Raw genomic sequence first — 17,918 nt, 5'->3', positions numbered from 1 at the left:
AACAGCGCCCAGGCCCAGAGTTCAGGTTCCATGACAGGACCCCCCCTAAAACAAAACGTAATTACTAGAAGCCATTGGTTAAAAACTTTTTAGAAAACTACCCTAAGTACCCAAGTAATATAATTTGATGATGCTAGCTAAATACTTCAACTTCAGCAGAGAAGCCAAAAGTTTAAAAACTGTTACAAAGTAAAGTAATAAATCAGAATATATTACTATTAATAATAATCATAAGATGAATTTATAGTGGTAGTCAAATTTGTAAGAAATGAGGCAATTTGCCATTCGTTTGCACTTAATAAGTGAGAAAGAATTTTCTAGGTCTTTTAAAATATATAATAAGTTTAATGAAGAAACTATTCTGTCACATCATATGATAATCAGAAGAAGCTGGTATTAGAACAAAGAGCAGATTGTACTGTTTTGGATGTTAATGGATATACTTATTTTGGTTGTGGGAAATTGTGTTCAAATTGGGGTATTGTTTTTGTTAGACTGGTGTCATATCAGTGGTTAATTTTAGTATAGAGGTTCCCTGTCCACAAGAACATGCACCTGATCTGTCTTTTTAGCCTTCCCATTATCAATGGCATACGAATTGCACACCACCTTGTCTAGCTTCCTACCTTGACTGGCTTGGATTCTGTAGTCCTTCCAATCTTAACCTGTGGATAGTGCAGGATGGTGGAAATGATCCAATGCACCCAGCTATAGATTGAGAAGGAAGTCCACTAAACTTTCTCTTCTCAAGCCTCCTCAGTAGTTAAGAGCTCAGATGGGAGCCCCTGGTACCAAGCAGTAAGAGTATTTCTTAAAGCAACTAGACATATCTATGACTTACGCATGTGAACACCTCAGGACAAGAATAAAAGAGCAGTGAAGCACAGAGGACAGGACCAATTTAAACTAGCTACTTGGAGGCTGAATAAGCTTAGCTAGCTACTCTGGAGGCTGAGATATGAAGACCACTATTCAAAGCCAGTCCAATCATGAAAATAAATGCGATTATCTCCAAAAAATACAGAAGTGGAACAATGGCTCAAGTGGTAAATCAATATCCTAGGTCACAGAAGCATAGAGATGATGAATGAATGAGCACTTGCACATGCGTGTGCGTGTATACATGTGCATGTGTACACAAACACACACACACACAATCATAAGTATTGCAATGCGAAGTTCTTTTTTTACCTTGCAGTACTCTATTTCCCTGTATTAGTTTAAAAATTAACAAAATCAGCTAAGCACCTATTTACCTACAACTCCTCATGTTTCTCTAAAGTCAACTCTCTTTTTGGAAACATGATTTATTTGACCCAAATGTAAACTATTCAGGAGTTTAATTCTTCGCCCTCAATTCTGTAGAATTAGATGATTGTTTAGCTTCATCCTAGCAATATAATTTGAGAAATCCTACATCAAGCAACGTATTTCTTTCACTAGAAGGGAAGCCTCTTTCAAACAATTAATAATAGGTTTTCCTTCTTCTTGCTAGCATCTGTAGTTTTATTATCTTCATATATTTCATGATCTGTCTGTGTATGACAAAGATTGCTGTGAAAATGAAAAGTCCCTTCGCAGCACTTATCATTTATATACCATTCATAGAGATGAAGGTGTTTAAATATTACTCAAATTGCTTTGGAATAAATCATGTTCAGATTGACTATCGTGAAAAATAAGGATTGGTTTCTCAGCACATTAGGTAAGAACTTGATTGAAAGAAACCAGAAAAGTGAGGAACAACTCAACACATACATTCAAATGAAACAAAACAACCCAAGAAAACAAATTAATTCAGTACTCAAAAACCTGCAGAAAATGACCTGACTTAAAAAAAAAAAAACATCAGCTATGACAAACTTATGAAAATTCTGACTACATTTGAGTCTACTCTTGTGAGGATAGAGGTTAAAGCCCAGACTGGACAGAAAGATTTTTACACAATGACATGTACCTGTTATTCTAAATTCCAGGAAGAATAACATAACGTGGACTGAGCCCAAGATCAGTATCTGAAAAATAATCAGGATAATTTAGGGCTGGAGACATGACAAAGTGGTAAGAACACCCATTTAGGGGGCACAAGACACTCAATTCAAACTCTAATATTATGGGTATTAGAGTAAAAAGCTATGATTTTAAATAAGTGGAATAATTGTAAGATTTGAGTATTTGAGTGGAAAAATGCATGAGAGAGATAGAATATACCCATGGTACAATGCTTTCAACTTAAGTGAAAATGTTTTGTGGTACTTCAGACAAAATAGAGTTACCTTGCAAATGAGCATGGTTGTGCATTTGGGTGATGGAATTACTTTACTTACACAGGTGTAAATTGAATAGATTTTATTTGGGTAGATTGTACTTCTTGAACTAAGAACCTGGATGATGTCCCTGAGATTTTTCTCGCAAAGCTACAAGTTTACTACTTTGAGCCACAGTTCCAATTCTGATTTTCTTTTGGTTGTTTGGTGATAAGAGGCTCCTGGACATTCCTGCCCAGGATGGCTTCAAACCATGATAATCAGATCTCAGCCTCCCGAGCAACCAGGATGCCAGGCAATAGCCGCCGATATTTTTCATAATTTAGTAAATTGTACAGTTCTTGAAATTATTCATTATCATTATTACCTGTGTAATATATGTGTGTTTGTATATATCAATGCATACAGATAGAAATACTTTAACATATTTTTGTATCTACAGTAGATTTATGAAATCATCCATTATAAAATAAAATGTAAACTAAAATTAATGAGGAGCAAAACAAAGGAAATTATCACATGTCTTGTTGGTGAATGGAATACGAATTGCGAAAATCATTTTGGGAAAACCATCTCTACGTTAACAAAATGGATAAGAGCTATTAATTCCAATCCATCTATTTGCCCATATTGTGCAACCTCACACATAAGTGTCAAAATCAAACCACACTTTTAGCCTTTGTTTTTAATTCACCTGTTACAAATTATGGGTTAGATGAAGTAACCAAATAAAGATTATAATAATATTATGTGAGGCTATGAATTAGAGCTGAAAATGATTTTAAATGTGATAATAGCTAATTAAATTGCATACTTCTTACTTTTACTCTGTCATGTCCATCATTCTCACATTAGGAAAATACATAGAAGGTTCTCACTAAATTATATGTACATTTATGATACAATGTATTGAAAGAATATGGGCACAGTGTGGTTTTAGTTTATTGAGACCTGTAGGGGAAGTGTGTTTTTGAAGACTTGCAATACATTGGGATGAGGATGAAGGGAAGGATGTGCTTATTCTGGAAAACTGGCTAGAGGATTGTTGCCATAATGGTAGTGATGAATTCTTCCAAAAGGTTACAGTAAAATCACTGTCACAACCATGTTCATTGCTCCACTATTCATCGTAGCAAAGTTACGGAAACAGCCCAGATGCCCTTTGGAGGAGTGATGGTTGGAGAAAGTGTGGCACATATACATAATTGGATTGCACCTATCCATTTTGAAGACTGTTACATTATTTGAAACGAAATGGATAGATCTAAAAATATATTAATGAGCTAAGTCAGAGCCAGACAAACAAAGAACCCATATGTCTCATATTTGGAAGCTAGAACTTTATACAAGTTTACACAAAAATATTAACCAAAGCATGATATTTGCAGAGGAGTATTTCAAAAGTGTATTTTCTTATAAAATTGAACTTTTAATCCAACAAAATATATGTCAGGAAACTATCACTTGGAAGGTGTGAGGGAAAGTCAAAAGGAAGGAATAAAGAGAGTTATGGAAGAAGAGAGTGAAAGTATATTATTCAATGCAGATAGTATGAAACTAGAAAAAATTAAAGTGGGGTGAGGTTTGAAAGGATGTGGAAAAGTTATATAAAGATCCATTATACTTAAAAAAACTGATTTGTTGAATGGAAATTCCATTGTCCAAGTATTTAAGATAATAAGAATATAATTAAAAACAATGGAGACATCTGATCTTAAATTCTATTTCCATCTCTTTTAAAAAATGAAATTGTTTGCTCTATAAATTGATCAGAGGGATGAATTTCTTGGCTAGCTATATCATTGCACATCTGTCTCTTCCTCTCTCCCCTTTCATGGTTCTCATAGGTAATATGATTGCTTCATAATTATCCTAATTTATTTTGCTTTTATATTTTTGGTTGCATCATTTAACTTTCTGCTCAGCCATTTCCCAAATAATTTACATGGAAGGCATTATTTCCTGTTTTCTCATTCCTAAAATAAGCTGCACATGAAGACACCACTGGTCCTCATTTTCAGTCTGTACCTTTGAATACGGAGGAAAATCTTTCCTCTGCTCTCTATCAATTCCCTACTCTCCAGTTAGAATAATTTAGAATAGTAAAAATGAATAAAGAGAAAATAAATAATAGTGAAAAAAACAGATGCCAAAAATTCACCGGATATTTCTGACCAGTTCATCGAATGTGAACTATTGGGGAAATACATGGACACCTCATACTCACTGGCACTCAAAGTCTCTGGCTAGACAATTCTGATGAAGATGATTAACAAGATGAAAAAGTGAGAAATGGTATCAATTGCAAGAGAAAAATGGAATAGGATCCAAGCAAATTTCTTCTTTGGACTGCTGAAAATAATCGCCTTACTACAGTGCAGAGACTACTTTCCAAAAAGGCCACTCATGTGAATACTAGTGATGACGATGAGTACACCCCTCTTCATCGAGAAGCATTCAGTGGACACTTAGACATTGTCCATTAGTTGGGGGCTCAAGGTAGATATTCATGTAATAATTGTGAATGGCTGGACACCCCTGCACAGTACTTATACATGGAATAATAACAGAGTGGCTTCTTTATTTCAACATGATGCAGATACCAATGGCCAGACTAAAGGCCCCTTGACCCCCTTGCATTTTGCTGCTGGGAATAGAAATAGCAAAGTTATGCTAGATCTCCTTCTGTTGAACCATTATATCAAACCTGGTCTGAAGCAAAACTTGGAAGAAACTTCATTTGATATTGCCAAAAGAATAAGTATGTATCACTACCTCTTTGATGTTGTGGAAAGCTGTACAAATTGTTCTCCTAAGTCCTAATGGTGTGGGTAAATTTCTTAAATTTCAAAATTGCCAGTTCATCCTATGTGTCCATACAAAATATTTTCACAATACAAAGCAACAGCAATATCTTACTTTAAACATTCATGAATTCCATGGTATTCTTCCAAGTGAATTGCCTGACTTTGATGTCAATATACATTCAAGTTGTTTGTATACATCTATAATTATTTCTGTAGCGTTTGTGATTTTTTAATAAGAAATATTTTTAACTTATCTGTTGAAATGAGTAGTAGAGAAACTAAAGATATTTCTGGTGCTTGTCTGAAAAAAGTATATTTTAAAATATTTAGTATTCTGTTTGTATAATATCCATCATCTAGTTCATTCTCTCCTAGATATAATACTTTGAATTCGACATTGTTTTATAATATATAGGTTCATTAATGTGTCCTTTCAGATTGCATTCCATATAGAAAAGGTTTAAGATTCCTTTAATTCCTACGTCCTTATAGAATTTTATTTATTTGGGATAAAATGAAAATGTTATTTAATTTCAAAACTTTTATAAAGGTTATGCAATGTAAAGGCCTTTATAAAAAGGTGAAAATTGAATGGTGTAAAACTAACTTTTATTCCTATGAATTACATGTATAATTACACTTGTATATTTGTAATCAACTGTTTAGTAACTGTTTTTCATTTCTTCACAAATTTTCATATCATCCTTGTGCAAGAGCCATGTTAATCTCTGTATTGTAATTTGGGTAAATGTGCTGCTGAAGCATGTAGTGTCCTGTAAATTTAAGTAATTAATGATGCAATCTTAAGACAGGCATATATCCTTGGTTGCCTATTTGTAACAAGGAAACCTTATTGTTTCCTAAATTGCTATTTATCTTGTTTCTGTAAAATTGTGTTTATGATGGAAAAAACTTACATTGATATGTCCACCTGTATCCATATTTTAAAAAATTTTTCCCTTCCCCTCCACAAATTATACCAACATCAAATACAGTGAAAACAGGGGTTATACCATGCGGGAGGGACATACAAAGTAACAAAGAAATAATCTTATAAATATGTTAGAAATAATTACAGGAAAGGAAAAAATTTGAATTCTTATTTTCGGGTTCATTTCACCTAACATCAACTTATCTAACAATTTCTGCGTGTCTCAGACATACACTAGTAATTGCTAATAAGGGAACCCATGGGACCTATGTTACTTTGGGCCTGGCTTACTTCACTTAATATAATTTTTTCCAAGTTTTCCATTTCCTAACAAATGGGGCAATATCATTCTTTCAGATAGAGACATAGAATTCCATTGTATATATATATACCACATTTTCTTGATCCATTCATCTACTGAGGGGCATCTGGGTTGGCTCCATATAGCTATGGTAAAGCTGCAATAAATATATTTGTGCTGGTAGCTTTTTTATGGTCTAGTTTGTGATCATTTGGGTAAATGCCCAAAAGTGGGATTGCTCGATCATAGGGAAGCTCTATGTGGAGTCTTTGGAGGAACCTCCATACTACTTTCCAAAGGGGTTGAACAAGAATACACTCCCACTAACCATGCATTAAGGTTCCCTTTTGTCCACATCCCCTCCAGCATCTGTTGTTATTAGAGTTCTTGATTATAGCCATTCTAACTTGGGTGAGGTGATATATTAATGTTGATTGATTTGCATTTCTTTTATGGCTAGGGACGTTGAGCATTTCTGCATGCGTTTATTGGTCATCCTCCTTTCCTCTTCAGAGAAGTTTCTCTTTATGTCTTTAGCCCACTTATTTATTGGGCAGTATTTTCTTTGAGTATTTGTGTTGGGGATTTATTTTTTTTATTTCCAGGTCTGTTTTAGATATGAAACCCTTGTCGGTTGTATGGCTAGTGAAGATCATCTCCGATTCCGTGGGCTTTCTAGTGATCTTGCTAGCTATGTCCTTTGCCATGCAGAAACTCTGCAATTGCATGCAATCCCATTTGTCCAAACTTTCTTTCATTTGTTTTGCTTCTGGGTTTCTTTTCAGAAAATTTCAGCCTTTGTCAAGGAGACATAGGCTTTCTAGGTAATGTTTAAAGAATATTTGCTTTGACTCCGAGGTCTTTGATTCATTTGGAGTTGATTCTGGTACAGCGTGATATATAAGGATCTAGCCTTAATTTTCAACAAGTGATTAACCAATTTTGCTAGTACCATTTTCTGATCAGCCTGTCTTTCCTCAATTTTATCTTTTTAGACCTTTATCGAATATTAGATGATTATGGGTCTGTAGGTTCATTTCTGGGTTTTCAATTCTAGTCCATTGTTCCTGAGGTTTTTCTTGTGCCAGTACAAAAGTGTTTAAATTACTATGGCTTTGTAGTAGAGTTTGAAATTTGGTATTGATATTCCTCCAACACCGTTCTTTCTGTTAAGGATCGCTTTTTGCAATTGGGGGTCTTTTGTTGTTCCATATGAATTTTTGGATTGCCTCTTCTATTTCCTTGAAGAAGGCGGTAGGAATATTGATAGGTATGGCATTGAACTTGTAGATAGTCTTGGGAAATATTGCCATTTCACAATGTTCATCCTTCCTATCGAGGAGCATGGGAGGTTTTGCCACTTTCTAAGTTCTATTTTGATTTCCTTTTTCAGATTTTTTAAAGTTTTCATCATAGAAATCCTTTACTTCTTTGGTTAAGTTAATTCCTAGGTATTTTATTTTTGAGGGGCTATTACAAATGGAAAACCTTTCTTGATTTGAGCCACGCTTTTCTAATTGTTGGCATATAGAAAAGCCATTGATTTTTGAGGGTTAATTTTATACCCTTCTATTTTGCCCACGTTTTGAATTAGCTTGAGTAATTTGGGAGTGGAGTCCGTGGGATTCCTTAAGTACAAGATTATGTCATCTGCAAAGAGGGAGTATTTTACTTCTTCTTTCCCTATTTGCATCCCTTTTATGTTGGCATATTGTCTTATTTCTGTAGCTAGGTATTCTAATACTAAATTGAAGAGAAGTTGAGAGTGGACATCCTTGTCTCATTTCTGTGTTAAGAGGAAATGGCTGTAGTTTTTCACCATTAATTATAATTCTGGCTGTAGGTTTTCCATATACAGCTTTTATTGTATTGAGGAATGTTCCATAGATACCTAATTTTTCCAGAACCCTTATCATAAAGGGGTTTTGGATCGGGTCCAATGCTTTTTCTGCAGCTGTTGAGATAACCATGTGGTTTTAATCCTTGCTCTTGTTGATATGATAAATTATATTAATTGATTTGTGTACATTGAACCAGGTTTGCATCCCTGAAATGAATCCTGTATGATAGTGGTGCATGATTTTTTGGATGAAGTGTTGAATTCGATTGGCCAAAATTTTGTTGAAAATTTTGTATCAATGTTCATCAAAGAAATGGGTCTATAGTTCTCTTTCTTTCATGATTCCTTGCTTGGTATTGGGATGAAGGTTATGATGGCTTCATGGAATGAGTTTGGTAGTGAACTTTCTCTTTCAATTTCATTGAAGATTTAGAGGAGTATTGGTGTGAGCTCTGTTTTGAAGGTCTTGTACAATTCTGCTGTAAAATCCATCTGGTCCTGGGATTTTCTTAGATGGGAGGTCTCTTATTGCTGTGTCTATTTCAACGCTTGATATGGGCCCCTTAAAATGTTTTAACCCATCTTGTTTTAGTATTTGCATGTTGATAATTGCTAGCAAAAGTTCCATTTCTGCCAAGTTTCAAACTTATTAGCATAAAGGTTTGAAAATATTCCCTTAAAATGTTCAGAATCTTGGTTGTTTCCGTGGTGATGTTTCCATTCTCATCTCTGACTTTATTTATTTGGGTGTGTTCCTTCATTTTCTGATAAGATTTGCTAAGGGTCTGTCAATTTTGTTAATTTTTTCAAAGAACCAACTCTTTGTTTTGTTGATTCTTTCTGTTTTTTGTTTATTCTAATTCTTTTAACTCTGATTTAATGTTAATTATTTCTTTCTATCTATTGAATTGGAGTTTATCTTGCTGCTCTTTGTCAAGGTGGTTCAGATGTCTCATTAAATGGTTGGTTTCAGATATCTCTAATTTGTTGGTGTAGGAACTCAGAGCTATAAACTTGCCTCTGAGTACTGCCTTTTCTGTGTCCCAGAGGAGCTGGTAATTTGTGTGTTCATTTTTGTTGAATATCATGGACATTTGAATTTCCTTTCTAATCTCTTCCATGACCCCCTGTTTATTCAACAGTGTGTTGTTCAACCTCCATTTGTTACAAGACTTTTTTGGTGGCTTTTGGTGTTGAGTTCTAATTTTATTCCCTTGTGGTCTGACAAAATGTAAGGTGTAACTTCAGTGTTTCTGAATTTGGACAAGTTTGTTTTGTGACCTAAAATGTGATTTCTTTTGGAAAATGTTCCATGTGCTGCAGAGTAAAACCTGTATTCTGATGTCTGTTAAATCTAGTTGATCTATGCAGTTGTTTAGATCTGTGGTTTCTCTGTTGATTTTTTGCCGATTTGATCTATATAGTGGGGATAGCGGTGTGTTAAAATTCTCAACAATTAATGTCTTTGGATCTATGTGAGATCTGAGGGAAAATAGTGTTTCTTGGATAAATTTGGGTGCTCCATTGTTTGGCGATTCCATATTTAAGATTGTAATATCCTCCTGAAGTAGAGAACCCATAAGTCGTATGTAGCCACCTTCTTTAACTCTTTACACGAATTTTAATTTGAAGCATATTTTATCTGATATTATTATTGCAACTCCTTCCTGTTTATGGCAGCTGTTTGCTTGGTAGATTTTATTCTAGCCTTTCATTACCAAAATGTGTTTGTTTTTATGGGCAAGGTGTGACTCCTAAAGGCAAGAGATAGAATTATCTTGCTTTTTAATCCAACTAGACAGATTGTTTCGCTAAATTGGAGCTTTAAGTCCATTAATGTTGAGAGCTAGGACTGAGAGGTGTTTGGTAGCTCCTGCCATGCTATCCACCTCTGTGGGGGCTGTGGAAACTTGGTTCTTCCTATGGTTTTCGATTCTCAGTTTGGGTGTGGTTTCTTAGCCATTATTGTGGTCTTGTTGGTTTTCTATGTGTAGGTCATCTTTAAGTATTTTTTGTAGGGCTGGTTTGGTAGAGATATATTTTTCAGTTTTTCTTTGCTATGGAAGGTTTTTATTTGACCTTCGGTTATGAAGGAGAATTTAGCTGGGTACAGTATTCTTGGTTGAAAATTGTTGGTCTTCAGGGCATGACATACAGCCTTCCAGGCTCTTCTTGCTTTAATTATCTCTGCTGAAAAATATGAGATGATTCTAATTGGTTTTCCTTTATAGGTGATTGATCTTTTCTCCTTGACATCTTTTAGGAACTTATTCTTGGTCTTAATTGATCCTGAGTGGATTATAATGTGACAATGGGAAGTGTTGTTCTGGTGTGGTCTATTTGGGGTTCTACAAGCATCTTGTATCTGAATAGGCCTATCTTTTTGTATGTTTGGAAAGTTCTCTGCTTGGATCCTGATAAACAAATTTCCTAGACAATTAACTTCTGTCTCTAGCTGTTCCTCTACACCAATTGTCCTCAGAGTAGGCCTACTGATTGTCTATTCCAAATGTTGAATAGATCTATCATGTTTCTTCGATTTGTCTTGGATAGTTGTATGTTCTTTTTAATACCTAGGCTCTCTTCAATCCCTGAGATTCGATCTACTGCATTAAATATCCTACTTTTTTTTTTGATTCTCTACATTCTTTTTTTATTTTTTTATTTTTTTTTAAATTTTATATTATTTTATTTGTGAACATACTGTACAGAGGGGTTACAATTACATGGGCAGGATAATGCGTACATTACTTACCAAGCATTGCAGCCTCCTCCTTTGATTTACCCTTCACATCCCTTCCCCGCCTACCCTCTCCCCCCCAATCTCAATCCTTCTCCTTCTCCCCACTTCCCCACCCCACCATTCTCTACATTCTTTTTTTTTAATTTAATTTTATTTTATTTGAGAACATACTGTATAGATGGGCTACAATTACATGGGCAGGATAATGCATACATTTCTTACCAAGCATTGCAGCCTCCTCCTTTGTTTACCCTTCACCTCCCTTCCCAGCCTCCCCCCTTCCCCCACTCAATTATACCCCCCTCCCCCCCCCACAGACATTGTAAAGTTGGTTTTGACATGACATTTTGTACTTCTCATGGTTGCAACAGGTCCACCTGAATCCTTAAACGACTTGTTTGTCCCCATCTCCTCCACATGTTATACTGACATCAAATATAGTGAAAGCGGGGGTTACACTGTGGGGGAGGGACATACAAAGCAACAAAGAAATAATCTTATAAATGCGTTAGAAACACATGCATGAAAGAAACGAAAACATTAAAATACATATTTAAGGGTTCATTTTCCTAACATCACATTATTTGACCTTTTCCGCTTGACTCATACCTATACTACATATTGCAAATAAGGGAAACCATGGGACCTATGCTACTTTGGGCCTGGCTTACTTCACTTAATATAATTTTTTCCAAACCTTTCCATTTCCTAACAAATGGGGAAATGTCATTCTTTATGATGGAGTCATAGAATTCCATTGTGTATATATACCACATTTTCTTGATCCATTCATCTACTGAGGGGCATCTGGGTTGGTTCCATATCTTAGCTATGGTAAATAATGCTGCAAAAAACAAAGTTGTGCTGGTAGCTTTAGTGTGGTCTTGTTTGTAAACATTTGGGTAAATGCCCAAAAGTGGGATTGCTGGATCATAGGGGAGATCTATGTGAAGTATTTTGAGGAACCTCCATACTGCTTTCCCAAGCGGTTGAACAAATTTACATTCCCACCAACAATGAAGTAAGGTTCCTGTCTGTCCACATTCCCTCCAGCATCTGTTGTTGTTAGAGTTCTTGATTTTTGCTGTTCTAACTGGAGTGAGGTGATATCTCAATGTTGTTTTGATTTACATTTCTTTTATGGCTAGGGATGTTGAACATTTCTTCATGTGTCTATTGGCCATCCTTCTTTCTTCTTCAGAGAAGCTTCTCTTTAAGTCTTTCGCCCACTTATTTATTGGGCAGTTGTTTCTTTGAGGATTTGTTGTTGGGTGGTTCAATTTTTTGAGTTCCAAGTATATTTTAGATATGAGACCCTTGTCCGTTGTATGGCTAGTAAAGATCTTCTCCCAATCCGTGGGCTTTCTATTGATCTTGCTAGCTATGTCATTTGCCATGCAGAAGCTCTGCAACCTTATGCAATCCCATTTGTCCAACCTTTCTTTGATTTGTTGTGCTTCCAGGTCTCTATTCAGAAAATTTCGGCCTGAGCCAAGGAGACCTAGGGTTTCTCCTATTCCATCCTGTAATGTTTTCAGAGTGTCTGCTTTGAGTTCAAGGTCTTTGATCCATTTGGAGTTGATTCTGGTGCAGGGTGATATATAAGGATCTAGCTTTAGTTTTCTACATGTAGTTAACCAATTTTGCCAGCACCATTTACTGAAGAGGCTGTCTTTCTTCCATTCTATTGTTTTAGCTTCCTTATCGAAGATTAGATGGCTATAGGTCTGTAGGTTCATTTCTGGGTTTTCAATTCTATTCCATTGGTCCTGAGGTCTGTTCTTATGCCAATACCAAGCTGTTTTGATTACTATGGCTTTATAGTAGAGTTTGAAATTTGGTATTGATATTCCTCCAGCAGTGTTCTTTCCATTGAGGAGCGTTTTTGCTATTTGGAGTCTTTTATTGTTCCATATGAATTTTTGGATTGACTCTTCTATTTCCTTGAAGAAGGAGTGTGGAATTTTGATAGGTATCGCGTTGAATTTGTAGATAGTCTTGGGAAGTATTGCCATTTTCACGATGTTAATCTTGCCAATCCAGGAGCATAGGAGGTTTTGCCATTTTTTAAGTTCTGTGTTGATTTCCTTTTTCAAGATTTGAAATTTTCATAATATAGGTCCTTTACTTCTTTGGTTAAGTTAATTCCTAGGTATTTTATTTTTTGTGGGACTATTACAAATGGAGTTGCTTTCCTAATTTCAGCCACACTTTTCTCATTGTTGGCATATAGAAAAGCCATTGATTTTGGGGGGTTAATTTTATAACCTGCTACTTTGCCAAAGTTTTGAATCAGCTTGAGGAATTTGGGAGTGGAGTCTATGGGATTCTTTAAATACAAGATCATGTCATCTGCAAAGAGGGAGTGTTTTATTTCTTCTTTCCCTATTTGGATCCGCTTTATGTCTGCATCTTGTCTTATTGCTGTAGCTAGGCATTCTAATACTAGATTGAAGAGAAGTGGAGAGAGTGGGCATCCTTGTCTTGTTCCTGAGTTAAGAGGAAATGGCTTTAGTTTTTCACCATTGAGTATAATGCTGGCTGTAGGTTTGTCATATACAGCCTTTATTGTATTGAGGAATGATCCATGGATTCCTAATTTTTCCAGAACCTTCATCATCAAGGGGTGTTGGATCTTGTCAAATGCTTTTTCTGCATCTATTGAGATAACCATGTGGTTCTTATTCTTGCTCCTATTGATGTGATGAATAATATTATTTGATTTGTGTATATTGAACCAGCTTTGCATCCCTGAAATGAATCCTGTTTGATCATGGTGTATGATTTTCTGGATGAATTGTTGAAGTCGATTGGCCAAAATTTTGTTGAGAAGTTTTGTATCAATGTTCATCAAAGAAATGGGCCTATAGTTCTCTTTCTTTGAAGAGTCCCTGCCTGGTTTTGGGATGAGGGTTATGATGGCTTCATAGAATGTGTTCAGTAGTGAGCTTTCTCTTTCAATTTCATTGAAGAGTTGCAGGAGTATTGGTGTGAGCTCTGCTTTGAAGGCCTTGTAGAATTCCGCTGTAAAACCATCTGGTCCTGGACTTTTCTTAGCTGGGAGGTCTCTTATTGCTGTTTCTATTTCAATGCTTGATATGGGCCTGTTAAGCTGGTTTAACTCATCTTGGTTTAGTTTTGGCATGTCAATATTTACTAGGAAAAGGTCCATTTCTGTCAAGTTCTCAAACTTATTAGCATAAAGTTTTGAGAAGTATTCCCTTATAATGTTCTGAATCTTGGTTGTTTCCGTGGTGATGTTTCCATTCTCATCTCTGAGTTTATTAATTTGGTGTGTTCTCTCCTTTTTCTGATAAGGTTTGCTAAGGGTCTGTCAATTTTGTTAATTTTTTCGAAGAACCAACTCTTTGTTTTGTTGATTCTTTCTATAGTTTTTTTGGGATTCTAATTCATTTAATTCTGTTTTAATTTTGATTATTTCTTTCCGTCTACTGGATTGGGGTTTATCTAGCTGCTCTTTTTCAAGGAGGTTTAGATGTGTCATTAAATTGTTAGTTTCAGATCTCTCCAATTTGTTGATGCAGGATCTCAGGGCTATAAACTTGCCTCTGAGTACTGCCTTTGCTGTGTCCCAGAGGAGCTGGTAATTTGTGTGTTCATTTTTGTTGAATAGCATGAACATTTGAATTTCCTTTCTAATCTCTTCCATGACCCACTCATGATTCAGCAGTGGGTTGTTCAGCCTCCATGTGATACCGGACTTTCTTTGGTGGCTTTTGGTGTTGAGTTCTAATTTTATTCCCTTGTTGTCAGAGAGAATGCAAGTTATAACTTCAATGTTTCTGAATTTAGACAAGTTTGCTTTGTGGCCTAAAATGTGGTCTATTTTAGAAAACGTTCCATGTGCTGCTGAGAAGAACGTGTATTCTGATGCTGCTGGGTGAAATGTTCGGTAAATGTCTGTTTAGTCTAGTTGATCTATGCAGCTGTTTAGATCTGCGGTTTTTCTGGTGAGTTTTTGCCGAGTTGATATATCTAGTGGGGAGAGTGGTGTGTTAAAATCCCCAACAATTAATGTCTTTGGATCTATATGAGATTTGAGGGAAAGTCGTGTTTCTTTGATAAATTTGGGTGTTCCATTGTTTGGCGAATAGATATTTAGAATTGTAATATCCTCCTGAAGGAGAGATCCTTTAATTAGTATGTAGCGACCTTCTTTATCTCTTCTCACGAATTTTAATTTGAATCTATTTTATCTGATATTAGGATTGCAACTCCCGCCTGTTTATCAGGGACGTTTGCTTGGTAGATTTTGTTCCAGCCTTTTACATTGAAAATGTGTTTGTTTTTATGGGCAAGATGTGACTCCTGCAGGCAGCAGATAGAAGGGTCTTGTTTTTTAATCCAACTCGACAGTCTATGTCGCTTAATTGGAGAGTTCAGTCCGTTAACGTTAAGAGATAGGACTGAGAGGTATTTGGGAGTTCCTGCCATGTTATCCACCTTCTTGGGGGCTGCAAAAACTGGGTTCTTCCTAAGGTTCTTGGATTCTCAGTTTGGGTGCAGTTTCTTGGCCTTTGTTGCGTTCTTGTTGGTTTTCTATGTGTAGGACATCTTTAAGAATCTTTTGTAGGGCTGGTTTGGTGGAGATGTATTGTTTCAATTTTTCTTTGCTATGGAAGGTTTTTATTTGGCCTTCAGTTATGAAGGAGAGTTTAACTGGGTACAGTATTCTTGGTTGATAGTTGTTTGTTTTTAGGGCATGGCATAGGTCATTCCAGGCTCTTCTTGCTTTGATTGTCTCTGCTGAGAAATCTGAGGTAATTCTAATTGGTTTCCCTTTATAGGTGATTACCCTTTTCTCCTTGACAGCTTTAAGGATCTTTTCCTTGGTCTGGGTTGATCCTGTGTGGAGTATAATGTGACGGTGTGATGTCCTATTCTGGTCTGGTCTATTTGGGGTTCTAAAAGCTTCTTGTATCTGAATAGGCCTATCTTTTTGTATGTTTGGGAAGTTCTCTGCTAGGATCCTGGTAAACAAATTTCCTAGACCATTAACTTCTGTTTCTAGGTGCTCCTCTACACCCATTATCCTTAGATTGGGCCTTCTGATGGTGTCTTGCAGGTGTTGGATAGACCTCTCATATTTCTTTGACTTGTCTTGGATGGTTGTATGTTCTTTCTCTATAATATCTAGGCTGTCTTCAATCCCTGAGATTCGATCTTCTGCATGGTCTAACCTGCTGTCAAGACTCTCTACTTTGTTTTTTATCTCTTTTCCTTCTAATTGGTCAGCTTGATGGCTTCAAGTTCTTTGTTGAAGCTCTGTTTTAGGTCTTATATGAATTTCTTTACTTCCTTAATTTGGTGTTCAGTGTTTGTTCTCAAATCACTTAGTTGATTGGTTATGGTTTCTTTGGACTGCCATTCCTTCTGTTGGGTTCCATTCAACATTCCCTTTGTGGTCTCCCTGACTTCCTTCAGCTCTTTGTTAATGGATTCCATGAATGCCTTTAGTGATCTTTGTGTATTCTCTACCTGGTCTCTCAATTCCAGAATTACTCTTTGATTAGCTTCCTCCCGTCTGTGGGATTCCTGCAGTTCTCTTTCTTCCCGTTTGTGGGATTCCTGCAGTTCTCTTTGAGTGTTCTCTGCCTGCTCACGCCATTCCTCCCTTTCTCTTTGAGTATTCTCAAGTTGTTCACGCAAATCATGTATCAGTTTTTGAGTGGCTTCCTCATGCTTATGATATTCCTGTATAAACTTCTGGGATGCCTCCTCTCTCCCTATCACGCTCATACAGAGTCCTTTGTACATTGTCAAACTTCTCATTTATCATGTTTGCTATTAGTGTTTGTATAGCTATTTTGGAACTCTCCTCTGGATTATTCTTTATGTGTTCTAATCCCTGATTATCAAGATTGGGAATTTAGATACCCGAATTTGCCATTTTTCTTGTGTTTTTCCGGCTTACTCGGCCCATTTGAGATGAAGATTGCAACAGTTCTGTGCTAGAACACTATCTTAAGGCAACCATCAACCAAAGTTTGTGTTTGTACAGTCAATAGTCTACAGATACAATCTAGTTCAACAGATACATCTATTCAACCTCAAACAACTATATGTTAAAGGACTTCGAACCACAAAAAAGAATTTGGAAAACCAGAAATTATTAGGATTAGGGAGAGATGTGGGTAAAAAATAGGAATAGATTGGTTTGGGGAGGCACAGGGAGAGTTAACTATGTCCTAATCACAATGCAGGAAATGGGTTGGGTAGGATGCAAGTAGACAGAGAGAGAAAAAAGAAGAGACGGAAAGGGGAATGAAGAGAGACCAGAAAAAAATAGAAACGTAAAAATTAATGTTATTATAGAGGTGAAAAGACCGTTTATTTAGAAAGGAATGTGAATATGTTCAGAGAAGGGGAGGGACATAGAGGAGATGTGAAAAACTTTAAGGATGGGAAAGGGAGAAGAAAAGATCAGTAGTTCAGTAGAGCTAGACAAAAAACAAAAAGATAATTAAGAAAGAAAGAAAAAGAGAAAGAAGACCAGAAAAGAAAGGAAAACGCTCATTCACATATTCCTAAAATAAAAATTATAAGATGAGAAAAAAACAGTTAGTGGAAAACAATTATTTTTTCAGAAGAGGCAAAAATTAAAGATTAATAAAAGTTTTAGAAGGGAAAAAAAAAAAAAAATATATATATATATATATATATATATATATATACGTATATATATATAAGGTAACAAAAAACAAAAAACAAGCAAAAAAAAAAGAAAAGAAGAAGAAGAAAAAAAAACAGAAAAACAGAAAAACAAGTCTTTTGTTTTTTTTTTGGGAGGGGAGGAGTGGGAAGAATCCTGTATCTCCTTTTGTCTGTAACCAGTCTCTTGTTGGAGTCTCTGGTCAGCTTGAGGTCCTGTGGCTTGATTGGTTTCTTAAGTCAGTTGGAACAGGCAGAAAAATGCTCTGCTTTACCCAAGATTTTGAGATCCCCCTCCCGGGTTAGTTTTCTGACAGGGTGATCTGATTTGAGAATCACAAAAGAGGGGGATGTGGT

At 35.9% G+C, this 17,918-nt stretch overlaps 1 pseudogene; it reads right to left on the bottom strand.

Moving 5' to 3' along the window:
• Nucleotides 1–5,742: 5,742 nt before the first annotated feature.
• LOC138830244 (U6 spliceosomal RNA) lies at nucleotides 5,743–5,839 on the bottom strand (annotated as a pseudogene).
• Nucleotides 5,840–17,918: the final 12,079 nt, after the last annotated feature.

The sequence above is a fragment of the Dipodomys merriami genome, unplaced genomic scaffold, assembly GCF_024711535.1.
Source record: "Dipodomys merriami isolate MVZ:Mamm:240054 unplaced genomic scaffold, mDipMer1.0.p SCAF_1864, whole genome shotgun sequence".
Taxonomy (NCBI): domain Eukaryota; kingdom Metazoa; phylum Chordata; class Mammalia; order Rodentia; family Heteromyidae; genus Dipodomys; species Dipodomys merriami.
Note: the sequence above shows the minus strand (reverse complement) of the source record. Positions and strands in the feature narration are given on the sequence as shown.